Source organism: Rattus norvegicus, chromosome 17 (genome assembly GCF_036323735.1).
Source record: "Rattus norvegicus strain BN/NHsdMcwi chromosome 17, GRCr8, whole genome shotgun sequence".
NCBI lineage: Eukaryota > Metazoa > Chordata > Mammalia > Rodentia > Muridae > Rattus > Rattus norvegicus.
This window is the reverse complement of record NC_086035.1, coordinates 39,308,468-39,326,811: the sequence shown is the minus strand read 5'-3', so window position 1 is coordinate 39,326,811 and position 18,344 is coordinate 39,308,468. Positions and strand designations below refer to the sequence as shown.

General features: G+C 36.2%; 1 long non-coding RNA gene across 2 annotated transcripts in view; it reads left to right on the top strand.

The window, feature by feature from the left end:
• Nucleotides 1-5,655, top strand: part of LOC102547708 (uncharacterized) — a 31,237-nt gene extending 25,582 nt beyond the window's left edge. For both annotated transcript variants that reach the window (XR_596777.4, XR_005495570.2), the window contains 5 exons: nucleotides 2,485-2,558; nucleotides 2,995-3,089; nucleotides 3,169-3,227; nucleotides 3,664-3,886; nucleotides 4,694-5,655. This is a non-coding gene — a long non-coding RNA (uncharacterized LOC102547708). The remainder of the gene's footprint in view (nucleotides 1-2,484; nucleotides 2,559-2,994; nucleotides 3,090-3,168; nucleotides 3,228-3,663; nucleotides 3,887-4,693) is intronic.
• Nucleotides 5,656-18,344: the final 12,689 nt, after the last annotated feature.

Sequence of the window (18,344 nt, the reverse complement as noted above, 5' to 3'; positions counted from 1 at the left end):
CAAGAACACACAATAAAGGAAAGAGGGAACCTGCATGCTGTTCCCTGGCCTGCATAAGCACAAGCATTCATGAGTCCCTTCATATATATATGCATAAAATTAATAAACAAATAAATAAATGTAAAAATGTAGAAAATAATGTATAGAAATAATTAAATAAACATATTAAATTATCTAATATACATGTTACAGAAGTACAAGAAAAATAAAAATGAAACATGAGGAAAAAATCAATATTTGAAGAAATAATGTCCAACCTGTTTTGTAACACTGTATGATGTAGAATTTTAAGAATCATTACAATTTGCAAAAATAAACAGTGTAAAGAAGGCCATGCTTATGAAGTTTCAAGAAAAAATACGAGTGCTAAAATTATGGGGGAAGATTTTTAAAGCAGATAATAAAAAAGGGGTATTATAAAAATTTAACCTAGCTCTCAGATTCTTATTAAAAAAAAACTTTAAGAAGAGACCAGTGAATTGATATTCTCTAAGTTAATCTAAAAATTCTGGATGTTTCCCATCCTTCTAAAATGAAAATAAAGCAGATATGGCAGTGCATACCTATAATTGCAGCATTCAGAAAGTTGAGCTGGAGGATCAGGAGTTCAAGCCCAACCTTTGGAGTTGGAAAGTGAGATTATGCTGAGCTGCATGAGAACTGTCTCTCTCCCCTAAAAAGAAAAGACAAGTAGAGCTTTTTCAAACAGAGAAACTTAAAATGCCTTTTTCCAGTACACATGAAATACATAGAGAATTAAGGACACTCTTTAGTTTAACAAAATGAGGTCTAGATGGAGGAAACTATCAGGAACATTTGCATGTATTACTAGGTAATTATAAGATATTTTCATTTTTTCTTATTTTTTTAATTGTGTAGACTGACTTTAAATAAGCAGTGCTATATTCTATGGGAACTATAATTATACCTAACTGACATGTACACATGCACCATAATAGATGGCACAAAGTATTATATAGTCATTATGTAATGACATACCAATAATCCATGAATTACATTCATATGTGGTCATGAAAAGAGAAACCACTAAAAATGTGTTTGGAACCATTGTCATAGAATTGTAAAGATACTGAAATCATCTGAAAGAATACAGGGAAGCACAGAGAAGCAGTGGGAAATAAAAAGAAGTAGCAAAGGGATAGATTTAGATTACAACCAAGTTAGGAATAGATCAATAATATTGTATAAACATGACAACTAATAATGACTAATGGTGTGGCTAAAAACCTACACACCAACACAAGGACTTGAATATTTGCCTTTTTACATGAGATTCCCATAAACATAGCACACAGCCTTTCTCCAAGATTCGAAAGAACTGGAGCAACAAGGGAGGGAAGAAAAGAGAGACATGCTGACACAGTAAAGCTGGTATTAGGTGGACTGGGCTCTTTGGTGGGGAAAAAAGTCACAGCACCTTCAAATCTCATTGTATTTATTATATGCATGGTCCACAAAGGTGTGGTTATTGCGTACAGTTGAACAGGAGGCAGGGTGGTTTAGTTCATCTCTCAGGAAAAGTCTGTGTAGGGGAGTCATCATGCCAGACACACTGTAGGAGACAAAAGCAACGGTGGTAGCTTTCTGCAAATACTGTCAACATCCATATTTGATTCACCAAGAAAGATTTTGCCATCCCTCTGAACTCCAGCCTATGTGGAAGGTTTTGGCATTTCCCATCTTTCTAGAGGCTTTGGGCTCCTTAACGTAATTGTGTACATATGAACAACGTATATTCAATCAAGTCTTTGCTCATTTGGGGATTTCTACAATAAGGACAGAGATATGTTGAAAAATTTAGTAGTATATGTTTGCTAAATTTTAGTCAAACTTCACATACTCTATCACTTAGTTATACCTCAAGACAAGAAAGATTTCTACTCACAGAATGTTCAATGCATCAAAGAAAAATACAGTCATGGTATTTCTATGCCAAATATCAGGACTGGCAGGAATTTCACAATTGCAGTTAGAGATTTTAGCACTGTTGTCTTATTGGCTGATGGAACACCTGGTCTAAAAGATCACGAGACAGATTACATCAACAACCTTGTCAATCACCTTGACTGAAAGGGTATTTGTAGAAAAACACATCCAACAATTACATGAAAACTTCATTATTATCATAATTGTTTACACAGATGGTCCATCTGTAGTGATATGAATTAAACCCCAATAAATTAAAATACTAAATTGCCTAAAGTACATTTTTCTCACATGAAAAAATTCATAAAAAATTCAAAGCATATCTAAGATAGGCATGACTTTTCTAGTTTAATAGGATACTCTCAATCATCCATTAAAAAAGATCTATATAGTATATTTGAAATTTGAAATTTAATGAGTTTCAGTTCGTTAAAATTTGAGTGTCACCATTAACCCATAGTAGGATGGACTGAAAATTTTGGATATATATTCAGGTTTGAGATGAAATAATGATTAATCCTATTTACTATCTTAAAGCTTCATATTCTAGAAGCCTGGTCTCCAGTGCAACAGTTTCTGAAGGCAGTAGAATCTTCACAGCCTCCTGGAAGGTGAGCACGTAATTGGGTCATGATCCTCTTGTGAAGGCGATAATGACAGTCTTACCTCAGGGGATTTTTTTTTCTGAGAGCAAGTTTTAATAAAAGGAAAACAAAATCCACTTTGGCTCTTAAATCCCCTCTCCCAGTGTGAATTCTTGCATGTTCTTTTACATATGATGTCACCAGCCATGTTGTAACACATGTAGTGGCTGTCACCAAATACACTTCTCAGTCACCAGTATTGTGGATCAAATAAACTTCCTTTCTTTTTGATATTACTCAGCATTAGACATTTTGTTAATGGAACACAAAAGAGATGAAGGAAAACTAAAACCAACTGACAAGATTATTTTTATCGGTTATTTTATTTATTTACATTTCAAATGTTGTCTTACTTCCTGGTTTCCTTTCCACAAACCCCCTATTCCATCCTCCCATCCCCCAGCTTCTATGAGGATTCTCCTTCACCCACCCACCTGATGATATTAGCCGAAATATCCAGCAAAGGGAAAGATAGAACCTGTAGAGACCGCACCAGTGGTGAGTCATGGCTCTGGTTGAGGTATGGGGCTACCGATCCAACTCAAAAATATTAACCCAGAATTGTTCCTGTCTAAAGGAAATGCAAGAACAAAGGGAAGAACTGACAAGAATTTTAAACCTCACCAACAATAAAAGGTAATCTTATATATAATATACAACTATTTTAAAATTCAGGCCCATTTATTACTGCAATACACCTTTTATCAATTCCAGAATAGATCCAGTGTTGCATTTGGGTGAATGACATTTTGTTAGTTTTTCTGACAGTAGTAGTCACTGAATCACATAGTAGTCACTAAATATTTAAGTCTAAAACATCATGAGTTACATTCAATGATTTTGTTGTTCTGATCTTTATAGTTCTCATAGCAATATAAACAATAGAGAGACTAGAATTTTCCCTCTAGTCAGTCTTTACTATGGCCATGCCTTACCTTCAGGAGCCGCAACATAATGTGAATCTGATTCAGAAAATGTTCAGAATCTTCCAGTGAAGCTAAGTATGAAGCTCGTCCCATTTACAGATAGTTGTCCAAATTTAATCTTTTAACCTACTGATTAAATTGTCCAGACTTGTTGAATCCAGATACAACAAAGACTTCAAATGGATTTTGCATCCACTGATGATGTCTTTTTGCATCGACTTGTCATGTCTGAGTATGGAGCAACACTTCAAAGCTTCATCCTTTCCTAGCTATGGGCACAAGTCTCATCAATGTTTGAATGACTTTTAACAATTTACATGGAGAAGAAAGATGAAGATGTCTATGAAAATAATGAATACAACATGAGAGGTCAGTTTCTTTAATTAGTCCAAACAGCAAAAATACAAATAGAATAATAATGGAATGGAGACACCCCACTGTTTATGACACTGAACCATGTGCACTGATTTACTTATGAGCAGTGTTTATCTTTATTGATTAATTCAATTTAGCTCTCATAAAGAAAGGAAACTGTGTCCAAAATAAAAATAGAGAGATTATGAAAAGAACATACATTAATGCAAAATTCCATTATATTATAAACAATTTTGCCAAAAAAACAATAGTCTTCTCACAGTGCACATAGTTTGAAATTATCTTTCTTTAAATGAAGACATGTACCTGTCTTGAAATACATGTTTTATTAAATTTGACAGTCTCAGCATTGCAGTGTGCAAGCTTTTGTTCAGTACTATTTGGGACTGTGCAGTTATGTATTTTGAATGTATCTATCCACAGGGAGTTATAGAAAGCCACTGATAGGGACAGTCCCTGGTCTGTACACCTTTCGCATTTTAGGGATTTTTATCTTACTGACAGTATACTCCTCATTTATAAAAGAAAAAACTATCTTTTCCTAAATGATTTTAATATAGCATTTATTTGTTTATTCTGTATGTAGGAGTATGAATACTATGTAGGAGTATGTAGGTGACTGAATACTAAATCAGACTGCATTGTTTAGAGCAATTTCAGTGAAAGTGATTGAAGCCCCATCATTTAAGTATCCATAAGATTTAATTCTATTAGACTGAATATCTACCCCTCCTTGTAGTGGGATATCCATGCCTTCTTTTCTCTTGTGCTATTCACATCCATTTTTTCCTCTCTGGACAGTTTTCTGGCTCAGCTCAATTAAAGGACAAATCCAGTGCAGTGTGCAGCCAAAGAATTGTAATGAAGTCAGCTGTCAAACTCCCAGCTTACAGAAGCCTCTCTGTGGGGAATTCGATAGCCTCTTGTCAGCTGTTTCACCCACTCCAACACAGACAAAGGGTCTCTGATGGCCTGCTTTATTCTAATAAATCTACATGGAGACATATGTAGAAATCCCAACAGAATAATGTGTAATTTGATTTAACATTTACAGTTGTCGTCTACTACTGATCTATCTCTCTGTGTCTGTTTCCTCCCTCCCTCTCTCTCTCTCTCTCTCTCTCTCTCTCTCTCTCTCTCTCTCAAAACAATATTCTTCACAACCACAAGGAAGAATATTTTAAGTTTATTAATGTTTCTCATTTTATCCTTAAAATTAATGCTTTAGACTCTTTGGTAGTAAAGAAATTTGCTCAGTGGAACATTCCAGAATGCATTAGTATTTCAAGGTAGAGAATCTCGATGTTTTAGATGCTAATGTTTACATTATTTAGCAAGTATGTTGAAGTCAGCCAGAAGAATCAAAGAGTAATTGCTTCATTCTTTTATTATTTTTCCTTCTATCAATTAGATGGGCATTAGAGAGAAAGAAAGAGAAAAACCAATATTTTTCTTTAGAAGATCAAAGAACAAAGTAAGAAGTGACTAGGGATGTGCCCTAGATTCTCTGTTTTCCAATGGCAAAATCATAGTTAAATTGCTGGTTTTCCTAATGTAACTTTTCTCCGTTCATAGAGAATACATTAATTCCATATACCCACTGTTAATTGTACTTACAACTTTTTTAAATGTGATTTTAATTACACAATTGTTATCACTCTACAACCTTAGCCACCACATTTCCTAAATTCCCTGTGTGAGCCTCCTGATACATATGATGCTTCAAATGAGAGTGATAGTCTATGAATAAATATCTAACATTTTTATTTCTGATGTTGTTGTTTATTCAGTAAGTGCTTTTCAATGATGCAACATTAATAACATATACATATGTATATTATTTTTCAAAGACATGACTGTACAAATGGTTTGAGTAGTCAACTGTCCTATAATTTGCATTAAATAAGAATTAAAATATTCTTTATTGCAAATGTGGAATGTGGTAGAATTTTTTTGTAAATATGACTTTTTAAAATTGATCATCCATTCATTTACATCTCAAATGATATCCCACTTCCTGGTTACCTCTCCACAACCCCTCCATTCCATGTCCTCTCTCCCTGCCCTATCCTCCCTCTCCTTTTGCCTCTTTGAGGGTACACTTCCCCATCCACCTCCCTCTGCTGCCCCACCACTCCAGCACCCCCCCCCATGCTGGGGCAGCAAATCTCCACAGTACCAAGAGCTTCCTCTCCCACTGATGTCAGACAAAGGCCATCCTCTGCTACTTATGCATCTGGAGCCATGCATCTCTCCCTGTACACTCCTTGGTTGGTGGTCTAGTCCCTGGGAGCACAGGGTGGTCTGGCCAGCCAATATTGTTCTTTCTATGGGGTTACAATCCCCCTCCACTCCTCCAGTCCTTCCACCAGCTCCCCCACTGGGATCCCTGAGATCAGTCTGATGGTGGGCTCCAAGCATTCACATCTGCATTGGTCAGTTCCTGTCCAAACCTCCCAAGGAAGAGCCACACCAGGGACCTGCCAGCAAGAGCCTCTTTGCAAAAACAACAGTGTCTGATTTGGTGTATGCAGACAGGATGGATCCCCAGGTGGGACAGTCCCCAGATGGCCCCTCCTTCAGCCTCTGCTCCAATTTTTTGTCCCTGTTCTTCCTTTAGGGGACAGAAACATTTTTGGGTTAAAAACTTTGAGATGGGCAGGTGGCCTCATTCATTCACCCAGTGCCAATCTACTGGAGGTGATCTCTACAGGTTCAATTTCCCCTTTTCTGTGCAATTTGGCTAAAATCATCTTCATTTGATCCTCGGAACCTCTCATTTCCCTGGCATCTGGTACCTTATAGTGGCTATCCCTAATTTCTCGTTATAATGAAAGTTAACATAGCCCTATGCTAGGTTATGTTATGGTTAAGTAAATCACCTTGATTCAGCTATTGTCTAGATCATTTTGATTTAAGTGTGTTAGTAAAAATTTTATTCTTTTAGGATAGTTTTCAGAAACAAACATAATGTTTAAATTGTAATCTATTAAAGCAATGACTATTTTCCTACACATTGAATTATTGAGAGTCATATTTCAATGGCTTAGAGTTCTAGCTTTGCTTATACATAGTCTGAACAACAAATCAATGAACTAAGAATCCAACTCAATGTCAGCAGTAACCAGAAAGGTATAGACGGCTCTGGATGAATGTGTAAGTGGTAAGACACAGAAAGTCAGAGGCTGGGAAAAGGCACCACACACTATGGAATGCAGGCAAATTGCCCTTCTCTGACGTGTTTGGTTTACTTAATTTCAGAATACACAATCAGGAGAAAACAAATGCTTGTTTAGGATGGTTTACTTACACATCTGCACCCATTTCCTTATAAAGGAAGTGCAGTCTAGTACTAACTTGACTTCATTGCACTTTTAAGAGCACCAAAGCAATGTGTCTAACATTACAGAAACTATGAAGTAAGTTACTTTTTATTTTATTCATTTTATTAAGATGGACTTGAGATTTGAAGAAGTTATCTAATTTATCAAGGTCAAAACTTTTATATGCTAGAATTGGAATTTAAATCCTCATATTCAGATTCTAAACTTGTGCTAATAATTTCTCTGTTCCACAGCCTTCCCAGAAGGGAAATGCAGAAAAGGAATGTAGGATATATGATAGAGTATGATAGAGTATTAATCAGAAAATTTTGCTTAAATTTTGAGTCTAAAACAAAATGAAGTTTCAGGTATGTGACACTTCACACTCTGCTTGCAAGAATTTAGTCAGTTAATCAAACCAAATATTACTGTTTTCATCCCACAGAAAGGAGAATTGAAATTGAAAATATTAAGGACTCATTGAGGGTTAAAATGTTAATGGCTGAGTCTCTACTGAACCCAAGTTTTCTGAGTAAACATGAAGGAATCGAAATGGAGAAAATATTGGTTTTTGTCATAGGTGAGGTCTGTTCAAAAGTCTTTACATTATTTTGCAAGGATGTTAGGTTTATAAACTTAACTATATAGGATTTTCTGTTGAGGTAGTCTTCAAACATGGTATTCTAATGGGGTCCTTCAGTAAAGGAACAAATGACAACTATTTCAGCCTTTGCAGGCAAAGAAAAGTACCTTCTGTTGCAACAATGCCAAAACCAAACTTGTAGCATACGCGCGCGCATGTGCACGCACACACACACACACACACACACACACACACACACACACACACACACACGATGGTGACAAATTATCTGTTGCTGGGTGGGTTTGATTATGCTTTAACAATAATTTATTTCTAAAAAGAAAGGTAAAGTGGAGAACTCCATGTATGGTGTGGTGATTATTTATCTTTTTTAGAGGATGAGTATTATCTTGCTTTTTGTTTCTTATGGGTTGGTACATACAGCGAGTTGTTCAATGTTTATTTATATATTAACACATTAAAGCTAAGTGGCAATGTTAATATCAATACTCAGTGAATATTTGTTGAAAACCTACTTTTAACAGACACTTTTCTAGGTTTAGGGTTCTAATAAATCTTTGAAATATAAATGATGTGATAATTTAAATGAGAATCTCAGGCCACCAACGGGGCCTTGTACTTGTTCCTAGTTGATGGACAGTTTGGAAAAATTAGCGGTGTGGCCTTGTTGGAGTAGTGTCCTTGTAGAAGGAGATTTGCCTCTAGGGGTGGGCTTTGAGGTTTCAAAATATCATCCCACATGCCCTTCTCTGCTTGCTGCCTTTGTCACCTTCTTGTTCAATGCTATACCTGTCTGTTCCTGCCATGATGATAATGTATGAGCCCTCTGAAACTGTAAGGGACCCTCATTTAAATGGTTTCTCAGTTGCCTTGGTCACGGTCTCTTCACAGCAATGTAACAGTAAGTGAGACAGTGTTGGTCCAAGGACTGACACATTGTTCTGATAGGCCTGATTATTCTGTTGTTTGGAATAGTAACTAAGACAGATAAGATATCAAAATGTACTCTATGAAAAGAACTTTAATAAAAGAATAGCTCAAAAAGTGGTTGAGATGGTTTCTACTTTGGGAAAGATGATGATATATAACCCTACTGGACAATCAGTGAGCAGATTGAACACACACCAAACTAGTTATACAGTAGGACAAAAAGATGAGGTGGAAGAAAAAAAAATAATATGTTTGAGATACACAGTGCACTCGAATCATAATTAAATTACATAGAAATAAACCCATAGTAAGTTGAAAATACTAAGTTGTAAACATATTTATTAAACTTGACCTACAAAGCTTCACAATTTAATCACACAATACATTGAAATATTCATTATTCATGCCTATGATCTTGAAACTTACTGGGGGATAGCACAAAGACAGTCTCATATTGCTTTGGGGAAAAATCAAATTCAAAGTACAATTTCTACTTGTTCTTCTTGTACCTAGGTAGGATGGCAGAATTGTAAGTTGAACCATGGTAAGTTAGGACCCATATAGAGTGTAGTGATGAGTTTATGTTTTAGGTATTGTAGTTAGTCAATTGCTTTCTAAGGAGGTTTCCTTAAGGTGAGATAAGAGACAAAGTGCTTTAGGAACAGCATCTTAGGGAGCACACTCCTCAGTACAAAAGTGCTTAGTTTTCTGATCGAAATAACAAAATAATTGGGAAGCATGGTGCAATATACAGCAAAAACATGACTGGTCAACTTTTGTACCATGTGGGGGACTTTTTACTCTAATTTTGAAAGAAATGTTGAAAGGCGATTATGCTAGAGAACTCTAACCTATGCAATATATTCTAAAAGCCCATAGGGTGCTTTAGCAGTAATGAGCTGCAGGAAGTTAAACCTGTTATGTGATTATTTCCTTTGAATTGAAACATTTCTGCCTTAATGGGACCCTAGAAACAAATAAAGCTTTCCAGGCACAGGAGATCATGAAACTTGAAAGGCTTAGTAAATTCCCAAAATTAGTAGATTAACAAGGACACTCTGAAAGTTATGTAAGGTATAAACAATTGACGGGGGTGCAAAACATCTGCAGTGGAATGATGGACAATGGTCATGGGCCTCTATGGATACAGGTTTTCTGAATCATGACCCATACTTGGGTGGAATTGGGATGATGCAGCATCCTTTTACCATCCCATCAGTGTTCCTGAATCACTCATGTCCCACGTTTCTATAATTGATCCAACTCTATCTTTTACTGAGCTAGATTTTGGTAGAGTAATTTTCTTGGTCTGTTTGGGCTGTAAAATCTAGGTTAATAGGATTTTATTTAAATATCTGCTAGAAAAGTCATATAACAATTACCAACAATAGAAATATCTCAAGTTTACATGAAAGGATGTTTTGGACTGGAATGGTAAGAATAGAATAAGCAAATACAGAGGTGAATGCCAGCAGCAAACCACTGAACTGAGAATAGGACTCCCGTTGAAGGAATCAGAGAAAGAACTGGAAGATCTTGAAGGGGCTCGAGACCCCATATGTACAACAATGCTAAGCAACCAGAGCTTCCAGGGACTAAGCCACTACCTAAAGACTATACATGGACTGACCCTGGACTCTGACCTCATAGGTAGCAATGAATATCCTAGTAAGAGCACCAGTGGAAGGAGAAGCCCTGGGTCCTGCTAAGACTGAACCCCCAGTGAACTAGACTGGTGGGGGGAGGGCGGCAATGGGGGGAGGGTCGGGAGGGGAACACCCATAAGGAAGGGGAGGGGGGAGGGGGATGTTTGCCCAGATACCGGGAAAGGGAATAACACTCGAAATGTATATAAGAAATATTCAAGTTAATAAAACAAAAAAAGAGTAAAATAAAAACAAAGGAAGAAAATTGGAAAAAAAGAATAAGCTGAACTTTGTAGAAGGGCAGTACTTGTCAATGGTTGAAGAAATAATATAAAATTCAGAGTACAGAGATGAATAAAATATTTAGAAGTCAGAAGATTATTCACATGTTGTTAAAACAATGGGATAGCAGATATTCGCCTCAGAGGCATTGAGATACAGAAAAGGATATTTTTGGACTGAAATGGTAAGGATAGAATAAACTGAACTTTGTAGAGAATGTAGATTATAACCTTGATAGCTACACTATCAAGACATACACTAAAGCCCTCCTCCCAAGAAGTAGCTCTAGAAGATATTAATTTAGGAGATTTTAAAAAAGGCGTCTCAAGAGAAAGAAAATCAAGAAAGAACGTGATTGTAGAAGATGAAGAGAACTATGTGCTACCTTGGAGGAATCCTCTACTATGGCCAAGGCTATAACAAAGACCATGAATAACCAGTATAATGAACCATGTGCTTTCTTTGCTATCTATGAACATCTTTGACCTCTATTGAAAGACACTGGCATAATGAAGAGAATTAAAGGTATGGAAAAGAGGCGAAAAGGTAAGGACATTCATATGAAATTATTCTGCAAACAAATAATTGATGTTTGAGAGCAGAACTCCAGAGTCATCGTTGGGTATATTTTTTAAAATGAGTAATACAATGATCTGTTTTGATTCAACAAATCCAATAAAGAAAGGGAAGATATTTCTATGGTTACCAAGCAGAAACTGTGCCTGTAAGGAACTATAGAAAGATACCTTTGCAGTCAATTATTTTGTGGTCTAATTGGATTTCAAATTTTGAGGTAAGTGCAAGAAATAGAATCATAGAAAGGAACTAATTGAATATAAGAGCATAGCATGATATTTACAAATAAAATTGATCTTCAAATCACAGACAAATAGAATCCTATTCTAAAAGGATATCAATTATGGATACTTGAATATGAAAATGAAAATATTTTTTCTTTACTGTATTTCTTTATTGTTATTATGACAAAATATTTTTACTTGACATGAAGCAACTTAAAGGCAAAAGAGTTTAATTTGAGCTCACAGTTCAAGGGATACCACTCATCATAAAAAGGAGTGACTGCTGAAACAGAAGGCAGCTGGTCACACTGCATCTGCAGTTAGAGAACAGATTATAATGGGGTGGAGCCGTGAGAATTCAAGGACCACCCTCAGTGACCCATATGCTCCAACAAGGTTCTAACTCATAAAAGTTCCTCATATTTCCCAAACATTACTGCTTGCTGGAGAGTAAGTATTCAAATAGATGACTGTACTGGAACCTGTCACATTCAAGCCACAACTTATAACTAGCACAAAACCCAGCTATTTGAAATATTTGCAAGTCATTCCTTAAAGTTCTATAGAATCAGTTTTCTTTTCTAAAGAGTTAATTGAACTCCTCTTACACATACACAAATTTTGCTTTTGATTTTCTTATCCTGTGCCAGAGTTAAACATCAGTCATAGCTATCATTGAAACGGGACAAATTTGACGGAAATAGTCAGTTCTTATGAATGCTTCATGAAGAAGGGTTTTATGCCAGTTCAAATTATAATTATTATGATGATGGTCAATGTTTATGTTGCCTAAGCCAGTTGCTCTAGCACATTTTGTGGAATTATTTATAGCAGTGGTGTCTACAGCAAGCTGTTATGATACCCTACACGAATAAAGGCTGAGAAATGACTGACTCTACCTCAGCAGTGACAGAGTTGTTAATGGCTCTGTATCAACAAAAGCAGAGGAAGCTTGCTGTTTCCATTTGTTGGACACCATGTGCTGGTGTCACCTTTCTGTCTCCATGTGTTGTTTTCCAGGTGAACTTAAGGAGAATATAATTGGGAACTTGACAGGTCATACTGTTGTTATAGCTGCTGTTTTATTTCCAGTTACCTTACAAGATGCTCTTGAGATTTCGCTGTTTGGTTTTTTATTCATTGAAAAATTTACTTTGTCTTTCTGGGCATAGTAGTACATACCAGCAGTGTCAGCACTTAGCAGGCACAGGCAATTTGGAGGTTAACATGGCCTACTTGGTAGTTCTAGGACAGCCAGAGCTAAACAATGACACAACGTTTAATCAAAACCAAGCAAACTAAAGTTTAATTTAACTCACTTCTCACAAAATCAAGTTAGTTACACATATGTCAAAAATCCTGGCATTTGACTAAAATAGTAAGGAATCCCCAGAGACCACCTTATAATGTGGAGATGCCCAGCCATCATGAAGGAAGTCAATGTGGACTTGCACAACGATAGATCCAATGAGGCCTAGAATTTCTTCCAAAGCAAACCGTGCTCTGCAGAGCAGTCACCACTCTCAATGTGGTTACATGCCATTTGGAAAATTAATGGGAAAAACACGAGTATCCACCTTCCCGCGGTACTTGCCTTACTCTTGCTGGCATCTGGAAGGACGGTCCACCCCAAGCAGAGAAGTATTGGGTTGGGATGGAATGCTACCTCAGGCTTCAATACCAAATAACCCATCTTTGAAAACAAGCAGTTGCCTCAGAAAAAGACAGATGAGCCAGGATCACGGCACAGTTGAGCACGGCTTCCCGATTAAGATCTGCAGCTTGTTTGTAATTGAGATGGGTGAGAACACACAGCCCCTTTACTTGTTCAGTTTGTACATATTTATATCTGCATCTCAGGTTAAGATCCTCTCACCTGAATGCAGTTTTACCTTGAAAGAGTCACTTGACATCTCTGAACTTGAGCTTGTTCTATGAAAAGAAAGGACATTTATCATCTTGCTTGTGTAGCTTCTGCTGACTGGGTGAGCGATTAAACAAGATAATACTTGTAAATTGGCCAGTAGTATATCTTTCTAAGAGGATATGTTCAATAGAATGAAGCTTTGATTGGTTGGTTGGTGTTTTTCCTCTCTCTCTATGTATATGCATATGTGTGTGTATATATGTGTGTGTATATATATATATATATATATACATATATATATATATATATTACTTCAGCTGTTCTCCCTTCTCCTAAGCTTGTCAAATCAACTCAGTAGAATAGTATAAAGAACTGAGATTAGATTACAAAAGAAGTGGGCTTCTTCCAAAATATCTCTAGAGCTCTAATACAAATGGAATAAATGGTTTGAAGAGGAAATAAAGTCTTTAAAGGGTTACCTTATCTTTCTGTGTATTAAAATCATATACAATCATTGATGAAAACTTCTACACTATGCAACACACAAATGGTGGATGTTTTATTTTGTAAATAATGAACCTGAGCCATTTTTCTTTGCTGCATTCAGGTTTCTGAGTACAGTACTATAATGCTATGAATTATACTCTACTGTTTCCCCAACAAGAGCACTTAAGTATTTTCTTTAATACATACTAATACTGTTGAAGTCTTTTTCCTAGACAGGACACATGGGACAGATTATTTAAGCAAATTGAATTGTATCCACCAGTCTTCATTCAAAAAGGATGTTTTCTGAGTTCAGGAATAAACCCCATGGTAAGTGATATCCTAAAGATACAAGTTAAAGTAGAGGGAAGTGAGGATTGATGCCTGTTAGCATATTATCTTTGCCATTGTTTTCATTTTAGTTTAATTCCAGCTGCTTCCTGCACATAGTGTTAACTATGTTGTCCTGTTCTCAGGAGTCTGCAATTTGCACTGAGTTTTTCACAATATTAGAAGAGTTATTGGAAGTTTCCAGAAGGTCTCTGAAAGAATCAAATTTGTAGGAAAAAGTAACCACTGAAATTTTATGATAAGTTCCATAACATGAGTGGAATTTCAGATGAAAACCTGAGAGGTGGCATTTCAAGGCCAAGCAAACTATGACTAGGATCCAAAAGAATGCACAATGCATGGTTTGACTGAGGTAGGGAAGGTTGCAGCATAGGCTAAGGAAAGGACAGGAGAATGTATCCTTAGAAATAGAATGGCAGGCATAATTATCTAGAACCAGCTGTTTTGTTCTGGTTCTAGATAATTTGTTCTTTGAGACTGTAGGGAAAGGAATGGTTCTGTTGCTTACACTTGTAACCCAGTTTTGTCATGAGTTGAAGACAGTTGCTCTCTTATTTTTGCACACTCCAGGAAATGTACAAATAGCTGATTTTCAGGGAATCTGAGCTCAGTTTAGTGTCTTATTTTGAAGTGTGCAGTTGAAGTTTCCCCGATCACCTTTTAATGTCTGAACCACCCCCTGCTATTCTTATGTCACCTTTTAACTGGGGTATTCACACAGGTAAGCTCTTGGTCACTCCAGGCACATCACCCTTTCTGAGTGCTATAGTCAAGCCTGCATCCTCTCCACAGCCCACACTTGCACCTATTCTTGGATTAAACTTCCTGGCAGCAGTTACATTCTGAGAAGGCACACACAGTGCTTCTCATGCTCATTTTATTTTCCAGAATTTATAGTGAACTGAGTGTCAAGATATATTGTATGAATAAATGAAGAAACAAGCAAAACCAGTTGAGGATCATCCACTGTAGATGTCAATAACTCTTACATATGTATGACCAGCATAAGAACATAATGACTTTGGATTGGGAACTTAAATCCTGCTTTATAGCAGATGTTCATCTCCATGAGAAAAAGGGCACTTTATGAAAACAGTTTTAACTGATGTTTTCTTAAAATTCCTGTTTTATATTTCCATAAACTTCTTGAAACTCTTATGAAACACTCACAAGATATGTTAGCTTAAACTAAATACCTGAGAAGCAATAGTGAAGCTTGTATTTCTTAGGTGATGATATAATCAACATTGTAAGTTAGAAAAGAAAGTTTTCAAGCATATTCTAAATAGTTTTGGTTCATATGAAATATAGACTTTATTTACATTTAGTTTAGTAGTTATGAAGTGGAAAAATAATATTCCTAAGGAGATTTAGTAATTATTTTTCTAGACTTCTTGAAATTGCATTCTCTATAAAACTATTTTTTAAGGAACAACAGAAAAGGCAAGCAAACTGTAGTCATCAAATATTTCGCTCTATATTTTAAAGAAACAATAACAAAATTGTTTACAAAATCAAAGACTAAAAGCTTCAGGTTATAAACAAAAAGAAACAAAAAAGAAATAAAATTCTCCAGGGACTGGAGAGCTGGCTCAGTGAGTAAAACTTTACCAAGCAAGTATGAAGCCGTGACACACTAAAACAAACACGCAACAAAAATAGGCCACGTGGTGTGCCTTTGAAAGACCAGAACTGGTAGGAATGGAAACTTGGGGCTTCACAAGCCAATCAGTCTAGCTGAATCTAGAGACTCAGATTCATGGAGAGACTGCCTCAGAATAAATACGATAAAATAAGGTGAAAAAATTACCAAGGAATCATCCTGACATTTACCTCGGGCCTCTACTGACATAAGCACCTGTGTACATAGTAATATGTACAAAGAGCACACACATAATATACATTATATACTGTATACATGTAATAAATATTGTACTTAAAATAGGCATGGAAAAAAGTTAAATTGGCTGACATTTCTAGGAAAACCTTTAAAAATTAGTGAACTAAAATTTTATACATTCTTCTGCTAATTCTTTCAGTTCAATGATTCTTACTAAGAATCTAAATATGACTGTTAGACTAATAATCTAATTTCAAAGACTCTTGGTAAAATCAAGCTTTTTTATCTACCCTCAAATATACTATGTTTTAAGAGGAATAAACAATCATGAAAACAGAATTTTAATTGTAGTTTCTTACAGTAATATTTTAAGTAACACATAGCAAGCAAACAATGCCAGGTTCCTTGAAATAGCTGCACACCAAGACGGCCTTAGTCAGTTTAGGAGACATGTACATATTCTAAAACCTACCCTAAGAGACTAAGGAAGAGAGCTCTCCCTCTGTATTCCATAGATTCAACCAACCACAGAAAAATGTCCAGAAAAAATATAACAGAATTTCTGTTAAATATCTATGAAATATCATGAATATTTCCCAATTATAATTTACAAGACAAAACTGTGTTGTCAAAACCCAATTTTAACTTCAGAAATTATACTGAAATGCTGTGCCATTTTAAAGAGTGATCATGGGTGTCCATAGGTTTTCTGTCTGTGGATGTTGAGGATTGATGCTTCTTGAGAACTGCTAAAATGACATATGATACAGATGAGGATGGTTAAAGCTAACGATTGGACTGAACAAGGGAGCCCCATTTGAGGAGTTAGAGAAAAAAACTGAAGGAGCTAAAGTGTTTTACAATCACCATAGGAAGAACAAAAATATCAACCAACTACACCCCACCAGCGCTCCCAGGGACTAAACCACCAACCAATGAGTACACATGGAGTGACCCATGACTCCAGCCCCATATGTAGCAGAGGATGGCATTGTCCAACATCAATAGGAGGAAGAGCCGTTGGTCCTGTGAAGGCTCATTTCCCCAATGTAGGGTAGTGCCAGGGTGTTGAGGTGGGAGTGGGTAGGTGAGAGTGGGAGAATCCTCATAGAAGCAGGGGGAGAGGGAGGCGGTATGGAGGGGAGATAATATTTGAAATGTAGATACATAAAATATCCAAGAAAATTAAAATTATGTAAAAAAAAGTAAAAACATTTTTCAAGCCCTAGAAGGTTAAGAGTTCTATTTTCTTCTAGATTTCTGGAGAATGGATGACAGGTGTGTGATGGGCAATGTGTTTGTAATCTTCAACCACCAAGTTAGCATGCTTTACTGCCTTCCATTCAGTCATCCAGCCACTTTGGGTGTTGCTTTCCTCACTGAAGACTGAGAAGTGGAGACATAATATCCAAAGTCTCTCCTGGGTGGAAGATCTCTTTATATGACAGAAAAAATATAAAAGACTGAAGCTGTCCATTTCACTCAATGTTTTCCTGGTTTTACTTTGGTTGAGTTTGTCCGAATATCTTGGCTTAGAAAAATGAGCATTAAACTTCTAACAGTGAATCCATAGTGATATTGTTCCTCACCAGCTGAACATATTGCACCAGGCAATTGCAGGGATTCATAAAATATCTTTTTTTCTAAAACTGGTTCTGAAACTAGAAGGGCAGAGTCAATTGCACATTGACTCTTCTTAGCAGACACCTGGCACTATCATTTATATTTGATTGTTTATTTTAAGTTCAAAAACATGTTTAATTCAGTACAATGAACTGTTAAAACTTTTTGTGGTATTATGAAAAGAAATGTACAAAAGTATGAGAAGCCTGATTATTAATCCAGACATTATGGAGGAGAACATGATTGGCACTGGCTTGCTCCCCAAGAGTAATCACCACAGTGTATGTAATTTGGCCAGTTACTTGTGTGCAATGAATTGACAAATAATAAAAACTTACAGAGTTCATTAATGGATTATATTATCTTTATATTATTATTGACTGCCATAGAATCTAACATTTATGTTCTCTTAAAAAGAGAATTATGAGGTTTGGAAAAATGTCCAGTGGTTAACAGCACCTGCTGTTCTAGCAAAGGATTCATGTTTGGCTCCTAGCACCTGTGTTACACTGTATACAATTGCCTGAAATTGTAGCTCCAAAGAAAAGAGTGCATTCCTCTGGCTTCTGAGGACTCTCTCTCTCTCTCTCTCTCTCTCTCTCTCTCTCTCTCTCTCTCTCTCTCTCCCTCTCTCTCTTTCTCAAAATATAAAATTATAAATATTTTAATGTTTTAAAAATGAGACTTGGTCTCCATGGTT